This window comes from Parus major, chromosome 14 (assembly GCF_001522545.3).
Source record: "Parus major isolate Abel chromosome 14, Parus_major1.1, whole genome shotgun sequence".
Lineage (NCBI taxonomy): Eukaryota > Metazoa > Chordata > Aves > Passeriformes > Paridae > Parus > Parus major.
The window spans coordinates 14,735,426-14,747,155 of NC_031783.1; the positions used below are offsets into that span (position 1 = coordinate 14,735,426).

An 11,730-nucleotide genomic window follows, 5' to 3' on the forward strand; every position below is an offset into this window, starting at 1 on the left:
CCAGAGTCCACCCCTGTCACTCCAGCAGCATCCACAGGGCACCTGCAGGCTGCTCTTCCCCCTTGGAATTCTCCCACAACCCCTTCCCAGCCCTGGAAATCCCAGTTTCAGCGGGTGATGGGTGTCTCAACACGAACATTTCGGGACAAGGCTGGTTTTCATCCCTGCCTCTAGTCAGATTTCATGTCCTGGAGGTTTCAACTCGCCCCGTGGGATTGCAGAGGAAAATCCCATCACGGGGGTGATGCCCAAGCAGCAGCCGGGGGTGGAGATGCCCACCAAGGCTCCCTCCTCCTCTGCCTCCAGACAAGGAGCAGTTCAAGCCAGAAAAAGACTGTTTCCTTTGCGAAAGAAAGGCAGAAAAACCCTGAGGGCCCAGCCATTGTGCTGGGTAAAATTCACTGCTCCGATTGTTCCCTCGCGCACTTTAATGAGGCATTAATTGCGGCAGAAATTACCCAGCCACGTCAACGGGTCCTCCCTGCCACCAGCACCGGCACCTGCCCCTCTGCCCTCCACATCCTCCTCCACCTCCAAGGGGAATCACAAAATCCTGGAATGTTTGGGAAGGGATCTCTCAGATCATCCATGGGCAGGGACATTTCCACCCTCCCAGGCTGCTCCAAGCCCTGTCCAGGCTGGTCCGGGCCACTTCTGCAGCCGCGGATTCTCTGGGAATTCCACCCAAGGATGCTGTGCCTGGCAGGGAGCCGGGTCCCCGCGGCTGGGGACAGCGACAGGGCTGTGCTGGGGGACCGCGGCTCTGCCCAGCAGCAGCTGCTCCTTATGTAATGGGAAAAGCTTGAGGTTTCTGGGAATTTTCCCCCTGGACTCAGGAAAGAACACTTTATTAAAAGCATTTGTGAGCCACGCTGGGCCCCCACAGCTCCCTCCCCCAAACAAGAGGCAGAAGCCATTTGTGGCTTTCCCCCCTATTTTTATTTTAATTTTTTATTTTACTTTTTTATTTTCATTTTTATTTTAATTTTTATTTTAATTTTTTCACGGTGCCAGCATTTTTAGAGCTCATTCCTGTCCCTGGTGCTCTCACCTGGCAGCACAACCCCTCTGTTTGGCACCTGTGGGATGCCCTTCAAGCATCCATGAATCCCAGGGCAGTCTCGGGTGCTTTTCCCATCCTTTCCAGCACTTTCCCCACCCCAAATAACTGCACTCAACAGACTGACGGAGCTCCTGCTGGGCAGCACCTTCCCGGGGATTAGAGCTATCCCTGTCCCCTCCCTGTGCTGGTCCAGGGTCAAGGAAAACACAGCGGATCTGGATCCACATCTCCGGCTCCTGCTGGGGCTTCCAGCCAAGCGTCCTTGACTTGAATTCCATTCCGAAAATGCCACAGGGTTTTCCAGGCCGCTTCTCCTGGCAGCTTCCCGAGGCATCCCTGTGGTGTTTCCCTGGATGCCTCTGGGATTTCTGAACGGCTCCTTCTTCATCCTCACCCGATCCCAACCCTCTCAGCAAAGCTGAAGCAGTCCCACTCCTCAGGGGGAAATAAATTGTTTATTCCCAGCAGCGAACGCTGGGGATGGGAGACGCTGCAGAGCCCAAACCACATCCTGGCCCCGGACACTTCCAGCCCCTCTGGAAAACCTCTCTTATCCCTCCCTTCCTCCTGCAGAGCGACATCGGAGCCCCCCAGCGCCATCCAGGGCAGCCACACCATCCACAGCTTAATTACAATGTAATTAACAGAAGTTTTAATGAGGCTCCTGTGGCTGTGATGGGGCGCAGGGACCGAACTGCCCCATCCCAGGGACATCCCAGGGACATCCCAGGGACATCCCAGGGACATCCCAGGGACATCCCGGATCCCGCCGGGAACAGCAGCTTCCAAGCGTTCATTGTCCAACACCTCCTCTTCCTCAGCAGCCCGAGCGCTTCCAGCTCCTCCCAGGATAATTAAGCACTTCACATTTTCATTAACATCCTAATACTTCCCCTAAATTACCCCGGTTAATTATTGATAACACCCAGCTCCCTCCAGATCTGGCTTCAACTGGCAAAAGAGCAGAGCCGGCTTTGTTGTGCTTTGCTTTCACCTAAAGATTGGGAACTTTAATGGAATTTACAGTTAATTTTTATTGACCTTCAGAGAGCACCGTGGGAATGCCAAGCAGAGCCTGCAGGTCCAGGACACGGCAGTGGGGAATTGGAAGGAATTGGGATTTCCAGAGGAGACTCTGTGCCCAGGAGGAGGGGATAAAAGCCTTTTACTTCTCTATTAAGCTGATAAAATTTTAATTAATAAAACAACTGGCGCTTGAGAGGCAGCAGAGCAGGGGTTTCCTACATGGAGACATTCAAGGCATGAAAATGCTTCCTCGGTTAAGGTAACACACAATAAATTACAGCAGATAAAATGATGATAAAAATGCAGAAAGCTGCATTAAATAGTGATTAACAGCCACAGCAGGCAGGGAATCAAAGCAGACTTCAAAAACTGGGCCAGCATAACTTTCCAGAGTTAATTGGTTCACGATTCCTGATGATTTTTGGAGCAGAACTCCTCCCAGCACCGAGCTGAGAGATCAGGGGATGCACTTTTGGGAGATAAATATGTGTCCAGCCCAAAGCATCCCTGAGTTATCACCCACGGCAGCTCCAGGAAGGAAATGAACTCAATCCCAGCCCAAAGCAGCCCTGCTTGCCCCATCCCAGACCTCTCCATGACCTCTGCTTCCCCCAGGAATCAGCGGGAATCAGCACAGGGCGGCTGAACTGGGAGGGATGAACTGGGAAGGATGGGCTGGGAGGGATGAACTGGGAGGGGATGAAGTGGGAAGGTTGAACTGGGAGGGATGAACTGGGAAGGACAAACTGGGAAGGATGAACTGGGAGGATGAACTAGGAAGAACGAGCTGGGACGGACAAACTTAGAGGGATGAACTGGGAGGGATGAAATGAGAAGAACGAACTGGGAAGGATGAACTGGGAGGGATGAACTGGGAGGGGATGAAGTGGGAAGGAGGAACTGGGAAGAACGAACTGGGAGGGATGAACTGGGAAGAATGAGCTGGGATGGACAAACCTAGAGGGGATGAACTGGGAGGGATGAGCTGGGAAGAACGAGCTGGGATGGATGAACTGGAAGGGATGAACTGGGAAGGATGAACTGGGATGGATGAAGTGGGAAGGATGAACTGGGAAGGATGAACCGGGAAGGATGAACTGGAAGGGATGAAGTGGGAGGGATGAGCTGGGAAGAACGAGCTGGGATGGATGAATTGGGAAGAACGAACTGGGAAGGATGAACTGGGAAGGATGAACTGGGATGGATGAACTGGGAAGGATGAACTGAGAAGGATGAACTGGGATGGATGAATTGGGAGGGATGAACTGGGAGGGATGAACTGGGAAGAACGAACTGGGAGGGATGAGCTGGGAAGGATGAACTGGGAAGAACGAGCTGGGATGGACAAACCTAGAGGGGATGAACTGGGAAGGATGAGCTGGGAGGGATGAACTGGGAGGGATGAACTGGGAGGGATGAAATGAGAAGGATGAACCGGGAAGGATGAACTCCCCAAGGCTCCCAGGACCAAATTATCCCACGTTCCTTTTTATCCTAATGACCTGGCTGTTCCCCCTCGCCCTCCCCAGCAGGTCCTGGCAGAGCCCCCCCAGCGCTCCCCAGCCCCGAGCTGCCTCCATTAATTTTGATTCTTTCACCAATTCAAAAATGTGCAAATGAGGCCGAGGCTTCCCAATCAGGCCTGGCTGGGAGCTAATTGGCTTTAAGCAGGGAGCCCTGAATATGCTAATGAGGGCAGTAATAAGGCTGTGATGCTCCTGGAAGGGGAGCCAAGCCCTGGGCTCCACCACGGGCTGACTGAGACACGTCAATTAACAAGCAGGGAGATCATTTATTAATGCCCCTTCGCAGCCCTCTGCCCCTTGCTCCTAATTACAGTTTGGTACATGAAACAGTGCAGGGGTTTGGCGGGTCCTGCTCCCAGCTGGAGCATCCCCAGGGGCTCCTCCTGCCCCCCAGGAGCTCCAGATCCCCCCCTGCCCTATAGGGGACCACGCTGTGGGGTCTGCAGCCCACACAAAAGACCCCAGAGCTCTCCCACCGCCCCCCGGGACGGGCTCTCTGTGTTGGGTGAAGTCTCAGAGGAGGAGGAAGATGTGGTGGATTGTGCCAGGCTGCTCCCTGGAGGGGCTGAGCCCCCCCAGACCCTCCCTGAGGGGCTGCAGAGCAGGGGGGAGGCAGCCCTGGGGTCTGGGGGGGCTCTGGGAAGGGCTGGGAGCCGCGGAGGTTTGGGTTGGAAGTGTCTCCAGATCTGGAGATGTGGAGTGGGGCCAAGGGGAGAAGCTGGAGCCGATATTTGCATTTCTAATGATGCGGCTGCTCCCAGCAGACACCCGGTTATTAACCCCCCCAGGAACCGGGGCTGTCCAGCACCGCTGCTTTTCCCATCCAGAAATCCTCCCAGACCCTTTGGCATCCCAGATTTCCCGGTGGGAAGGTGTGGAAAAGGCCGTGTCCCCCCCACCCCGCGGTCCCCGCACCCACTGCAGCTCCCACAACCCAGAATTTCCATCACATTTCCTGCTCATGTGGATGGCCAGAACGGGATGTTTTCCTGGCATGGTTATTCCAGCCAGGTCCTTAGGGTGAAAGGGCTCTGCTGGATTATGGAGAGCAGGAATCAGCCTCAATCAGGGCACAGCTCCTGCCCTGCACTGGAGGAGAGGCTCCTTGGTCTCTCAGTGGGGTTTGGGATGAGCCATCCTCACCCTTCTCCAGTGTGGAGCAGCTACAGGATATGGGGTCACCCCAAAATGCCACCTGAAATCCCCAGTCACACCTCTCACAGATGGGTCTGTCCCTGATGAGCACCAAAATGAGCACCCAGGGCACACCTCTCACAGATGGGTCTGTCCCTGATGAGCACCAAAATGAGCACCCAGGGATTTCTCCTCCCTGATGGGATCCAAAATGAGCACCCAGGGACTTCTCCCTGCTGGAGTTTGAATAACTGTGAGTGAAAATGCAGGTGAGAATGGCTGGGAAACACAGAACAGCTCCACAAATCCCCAAAAACCCTTCAGAAAATGGGGACTGGAGGGTGCCCAGCCATGATGGGGCACTGAATCCCCAAAAAAACCCTTCAGAAAATGGGGACTGGAGGGTGTCCAGCCATGATGGGGCACTGAATCCCCAAAAACCCTTCAGAAAATGGGGACTGGAAGGTGCCCAGCCGTGATGGGGCACTAAATCCTGAAAATCCCCACAGATCAGGGGACTGGGGACGGGCACATGTGACCCTGGGCTGGTGCCCAGCGAGGCCAGGGCTGCCAGGGGCACTCCCAGCTCTCCATCCCTCTGGAATGAAGCCCCTCAGTGCAGCAGCAATTAGGAATCTCCTCTCCAGGCTGTTTCCCCAGTGTCCCTTTGATTCCTGGCGAGGGGACAGCCTGTGGCAGGTGTCCTGCCTGTGACCCGGGTCAATCGAGGGCTCTGATCTCCAAATGACCCTTCCCAGCAGTGCCCGTGTGTCCTGCTCAAACAGCTTGCAGATGAAGGAGCAACAGACTGGAGATGATTTATTCAGGAATTAAAGGTTCAGTACCCCTTTTAAAGGCTGTGCCTCGGCACTGTCAGCCTTCATTGCACACAATTAAAGGGCTTGGCTGGCCCAGCCCCCAGCTCCTGCCTTCCAAGGGAAGGAAATCAAACAAAACCAACCCCCCCAAACGCCCCCGCCGAGCCCCGGGCCCGGGGGGGCTCTGCTGGAGGAACTCGGGGCTGGAGCAGCTCTGAGCTCCAGCCTGGGAAGCTGCTCCAGCTCCATTCTCTGCTCGGGATGGGGGATGGAGCACTTGGGTTTGGGGATGCTCGGGCTTGGAATCCTCGTGGCTGCTGGTGCAAAGGCTGGTCCTGCAGCTGGAGCTGCACCCCAGAGCATTTATCACTTCTCCCTGTTATTCCTTCTCCTGGTTATCCATCCTGCCATTTATTCTTCCTCCTGGTTATCCCTCCTCCTTTTTATCCCTTCTCCTGGTTATCCCTCCTGCCATTTATTCCTCCTCCTGGTTATTCCTTCTCCTGGTTATCCATCCTGACATTTATTCCTCCTTCCATTTATTCCTCCTCCTGGTTATCCGTCCTGCCATTTATTCCTCCTCCTGGTTATCCCTCCTCCTTTTTATTCCTCCTCTTGGTTATCCCTCCTCTTTTTTATCCCTTCTCCTGGTTATCCATCCTGCCATTTATTCCTCCTCCTGGTTATTCCTTCTCCCGGTTATCCCATCTCCTCTTTATCACTCCTGGTTATCTCTCCTGGTTATCCCATCTCCTGGTTATCCCTCCTGGTTATCTCTCCTCCTTTTTATCCCTTCTCCTGGTTATCCCCCCTGGTTATCCCTTTTCCTCTTTATCTCTCCTCCCATTTTATCCCTCCGGATCAAACTCGACCCCTCCAGCATCTCGGCACCTTCTGTGCAGTGAAGGCGCTGCAAACTCCACCCGAATTCCAAGCCGGGCTGGATTTTCCTCTCCCACCTGAGCGGGGAGATCGGGATAAAGCTCGGGATGAGTCCGTGATGATTCCCGAGCCGTGAGAGCTGCGGTGCTGGCGGGGAGCAGCCCCCGCGGGCTGGAGCAGCAGGAATTCAATGAAAAACTTCCTTCCTCTTAGGAAAGAAAGGGAAGAAATCCTCTGGCAGCAGCGCTGGGATAATCCCTTTCCAAGGCAGTAAATTTTCCTGCAGCTCCCCCGGAAAGTAATCCGGCGGATTATTGCACCTTTCAGCACAGGCAGCCTTTAAAGAGGCTCTCCCCTCCCCGTGGATCCGGTGCTTTATGACCTGACCTGCTGTCTGAGCAGGGGAAACACAAATTACCCTCCTCTCAACCTGCCATACACACACTGGTGACAGATTTTATCCCCCTGGTAACTGGCATCCTCAGGAGGGACAATAAATAAGGAAAATTTGCTCTTGGAGCTGCTGGGAAGGGGACTCCACTATCCCTGACTGTCCCAAGGTTTCTTTTTTAAAAAAAACCAAAAATCAGAAAAAAAATCCCTGAGACCACTCTGTCTAAAGCTCTTGTTTCAATCACAAATTTAAAATTCGTTAGTTCTCAGTAAATTATCCCCTCACAGCAACAGGCTGCTCCTGCCTGGTTTCCCACCTTGATGGAGCAGAGCACAGGAAAGGCATAAAAAGGTCACAAAGATCCTTGGCGTTTTCAGGTTTGCAGCTCCACAGGGAGCAGAAATAGGAATTCTTCCACTTCTGAGCAGAAGGAAAAGGAGGGGACCCTTTTCACTATCCCAGGTTCCTCCAGCCTGGCCTGGGGCACTGCCGGGGATCCAGGGGCTGCCTCAGTTTCCCTCGGGCCAGGGAAGGATTTATTCCCGGTATCCTTTCCCATCCCTGTGGAGCCATTCCCCTTGTCCTGTCACCATTCCAAGCGCATCCATCCCCTCTCTGGACTCACTCCCAGCGCTCCCTGAGCCACAAGCTCTCCGCTAATTAGCCCAGCCCAATTAACGGGGGCACAGCGCAGGTGGCAGGACCCGCACCCCCCTGTCCCTGGGGTCCCTCCTTGTCCCGGTGCCGGGGTGCGGGCGAGGGGCACCCCCAGAATTCCTGCCCATCCGCAGGTGCGGGAGCAGCGGGAGCCCGGCAGGGATGGAGGAAGGAAGGAAGGGAAGGAGAAGGAATAATCCACACATGTCGGCCAGAGCCAGCCCCTGCCGCTCGATTGACAGCTGCCCTGATTTGATCAGCAGCTGCTGACGAGGCATCAGACAAGTCCCCAGAGCCATGAATAATTTCAGGCTATTTGTGTTTATTTGATCTCAGTATGGGGCGGCCCCGGCCGAGCTCGGAGCCTCGAGGAGCCACGGGAAGGGGCAGCCGGGCTCTCCAGATGGTGGCTCCAAGGCCACCGTGGGCAGGGCTGGCTGTCCCCTGGCTGTCCCCTGGCTGTCCCCTGGCTGTCCCCTGGCTGTCCCCTGGCTGTCCCCTGGCTGTCCCCTCCAGGGAGCCCCTCATCCTGCTCCTCACCCTCCTCCTGCACAACCCAACAACTTCCAGGGAATAGCAAAGATCTTCCCACCCTCACCATTCCTAACGTGAGCCATTCCAGCATTTTCAAGCCGTTTATCCCGTTTTTCCTCTTTCAAAAGCACAAAAACGAGCACTTTGTGCTCCCTGGGCTGGGGGTGCCGCCAGGTCCCGCTGGCATTGCCGAGGTTCAGAGGTTGGGAAGGAATGGATCCCGGTGGGATCTGATTCTAAGAAATCAAAGGTGTGAGAGGTGAGCCCTGCCCTCCGAGCAGCACCACCCCCATCTCCATGAGCTGATCCATGCCTGCATCTCATGGAAACTCCTGCAAAAACCACTTTCCCAGTCTGGCTCTGCCCTGCTGAACGAGCACCAAGTCCTGCTTGAAATCCTGAGTGAAACTTCAGCCTCAAACCAAGCACGAGCTGCTCTGAAGCGCTTCCAAAACCGCCTCATTTCTACCTCAGCAAACATCCAGCAGTCCTGGCTCGGGAGCCACAGCCAGGGCTGCCAGTGGGGATCCATCAGCACCAGCTCCAGGGACAGCTGGAAAGCTCTCCTGGCCAGATCCACAGAGGAATTTGGGAACTCTGAGATCAGCAGTGGCTCAGCACCTCAATCCCCCCGTGAAGGGGATCCCCCTCACCGCCGACCCCAGCCCCAGACGGAGCCAGTGCCTCGCTGTGCCCTGGTGTCCCTCCCTCTGTTCCATCCTGCCAGGAGCATCCTCTGTTTGGGGACACCTCCTGTGACCCCCAGCACCAAACCCCTGTCTGGGGACACCCCCTGTGACCCCCAGCACCAAACCCCTGTCTGGGGACACCCCCTGTGACCCCCAGCACCAAACCCCTGTCTGGGGACACCCAGCAATGGGCACTGAGGGGTGTCCTGGGGGGACAGGAGAGGGGACAGAGCCAGCAGTGGCTCCTGTGGCCACCAGCAGCTCCAGGAAGATCCCAGAGCGATGTGGGGCTGTGGGGTTTGGCCCGAGGAGGGAAAGCTCCACCTCGGGGCAGTGACCTGAGTTCAGACAGACCCCAGGGGTGCCAAGGCTGGGTGCCAGGGCCGGGTGCCAGGGCTGGCAGACGAGTGGCATCACCTGCAGCCCCGCTCCCGGCTGGGCACAGGGACCCTCGGGGGGCTGCGGGGCCAGGGCAGGGAGCAGCTGTCCCACAGACCCCGGTGGGCACTCAGGGGTGGGACAGGACAGGAGGAGGACTGGGACAGCGAAGCCACAGCTGCACATGGGCACGAGGGGCTGAAATGTGCTGAGGCAGCAGGGGCAGAGCTGGTGCCCAGGGATGCAGCATTCCCGTTTTCCCGGGGTTGCTGTAATGCCTTTGACAGCTCGGGCAGGTGATGGAGGGGCTGCTGCTGGCAGGAACCTGAAGGCCTGGAAGAGGCAGCAGCTCTGCAGAGCCCCAGGTCCATCCATGCAAAGGTGACAGTCTCCTGAGCCCTGGGGACAGTCACCTGCAGGGACACAGGGATGGAGCCGGGACAGCCCAGCCCTCATTGCCACCTTTCCAGGCTGAGCCACAGCTGCATCTCAAAGGAAGAACGTTTTGTGTCCCCAAAACATCCCCTTGTCCCCTGCCCCAGCACCCCTCAGCCAAACCCCTGCATCCTACAGCTCAAATCCTCCTCTTCATCACCTCTGGGAGCTCACAGGGAAAATGTCACCCTAAACCCCCTGTCCTGGCCACGTTCTCCACCCCTGGCTGCTGTGTCCCCCCCGAGCAGGTTGTGGCTCTCCACAGCCACATCCCACACTTGTCCCAGCTCAGGATGGCTCCAGGCTGGAGGAGCTCATCCCTGTCCCTCCCCCAGAACCCCAGAACTGGCTTTTTTTGGTGTTTGTCTCAGGTCTGATGCTGTCACGCTGCTGTCATTGGGATGGAAAAGAAAATTTTCCACAGAAACAACAAAGATTCCCCCATCTGTGTCAAATTTGTAATCCAGCCTGAGGGAAGATGGGAAACAAATTTAGCTCTTTTTTTTTTTTTTTTTACTATCAGAAAAAGCCTCATTTCCTGGCGAGGAGCTTTGCCCGCAGCATGGCAGGGATGGGAGCCACCATTCCCAAACTTCTCCGTGCCATCCCACCCAGGAGAAGGGAACTGGGAGAGGAGTCTCAGCACAGAGAAAATGTTTCTGATCTCCACCAACCTGCTCAGGCACCCCCTGAGTGTGCAGGGCAGCCCCCAGGGACCCCACAACTGCTGCCTCCACACATGAGGGAGAAACCCCAAAAATCTGGGACCACGAGGCTTGGGAATGCTGGGGATGATGCTGGGAGCCCCTTCCCCCTCTCAGCAGGCTCAGCTGGTCCCCAGGCAAAGGAAATCCTCCACCAGGAGGGAGCCAGGGGAGGATTACGCACTTTGCTGAAAAAAAAAATGGAAAGCTGTTCCTCCAGCCATGGAAAAAGGGGATGTGGAGATGTTGGGAAGGATCAGGAATGTCCCAGGAGAGGTTGGACAGGGCTTGGAGCACCCTGGGGCAGTGGGAAGTGTCCCTGCCATGGCAGGGGGTGGCACTGGATGGGATTTAAGGTCCCTCTGAGCCAAACCGCTCTGGAATTCCAGGAAATGGATGTTTCTGCAGCTTCCCGAGCCTCAGGCAGCTCCCAGAGCTCTGGGTGAGCCCCAGGTGATGGTGGTGGGGGTTCCCTCCATCCTGTCAGTGCTCCCTCCCTCCTGAACAACTGGCAATTCTCTAACAAAACACTTTCTTCACTGGAAAAGCTTCAGTTTGTGGCAACTGGAGCTATTTGTGGGAAAGAACTGGATTTTGCTTATTTTTAGCCTGGTTTCCTACGGAAGTGTGGCTTGAGCAATCACACGCTCTGTCTGTCTGTCTGTCCAGCCGTCTGCCCATCTTCCCCAGCCCTGTCACATCCCACCAGCCCATTCCAGCCGGATTTGATGGAGGGTGAGGATCAAAAATAGGAATTTTTTCACATTTCCATGGAAAGCTGAGCGGTGGCCAGGGGTGATGGATGGGAACACCGATCCCAGCATCCCTGGGCAGCCGCTTTGGGCAGCAGAGGGATCAGGGAGCCGAGGCCACAGCAGGGCTGGAGCCAGCCTGACCAGGAAAATTCCTTCATGGAAACGCTGCCCAGAGCAGGGGTGGAGTCCCCATCCCTGCAGGGATTGGGAAGTTCTGTGGATGTGGCACTTGGGGACATGGGTGGTGGTCCTGGCAGTGCTGGGGATGGTTGGACTCAGTGAGCTCAGGGGGCTTTTCCAACATCAGCGATTCCAAGGGATTTAAAGGACTGGAAACACCAAAGCTGCAGCAGCTTCAGGAACAGCTGCTGGTGAGGAAAAGCCCTGGATTCCAGAGCCATGGATTCAGGAACTGCAGCGCAGTGTGGGTGTCTGATAACAGCCAGCCTAAAAACATCCCCAGGGAGCAGCACCGCCCTGGAGCAGCAGCTCCCTGGGGAAGTGTCCCAGGACAGGGCTTGGAGCAGCCTGGGACAGTGGGAGGTGGGCAGGGGGTGGCACTGGATGGGCTTTAAGGTCCCTTCCACCCCAAACCTTTCCATGATTCTCCAGAATCCCAAAGCCAACCCCACGGCAGCCAGGAGCGAGGCAATGGTCCCACACTCCTGTGGGATCACCCACTCCATGGGAGGGAAGGAATGGAGCCCTTGGCAGAGCCCCACAGCCCTGGGGACA

At 56.0% G+C, this 11,730-nt stretch overlaps 1 protein-coding gene across 1 annotated transcript in view; it reads right to left on the reverse strand.

The window, feature by feature from the left end:
- HS3ST6 (heparan sulfate-glucosamine 3-sulfotransferase 6) overlaps positions 1 to 11,730 on the reverse strand; it is a gene marked incomplete at its 5' end in the record, with an annotated part of 30,976 nt that overhangs the window by 1,500 nt on the left and 17,746 nt on the right. The gene's annotated exons all lie outside the window — the stretch shown is intronic.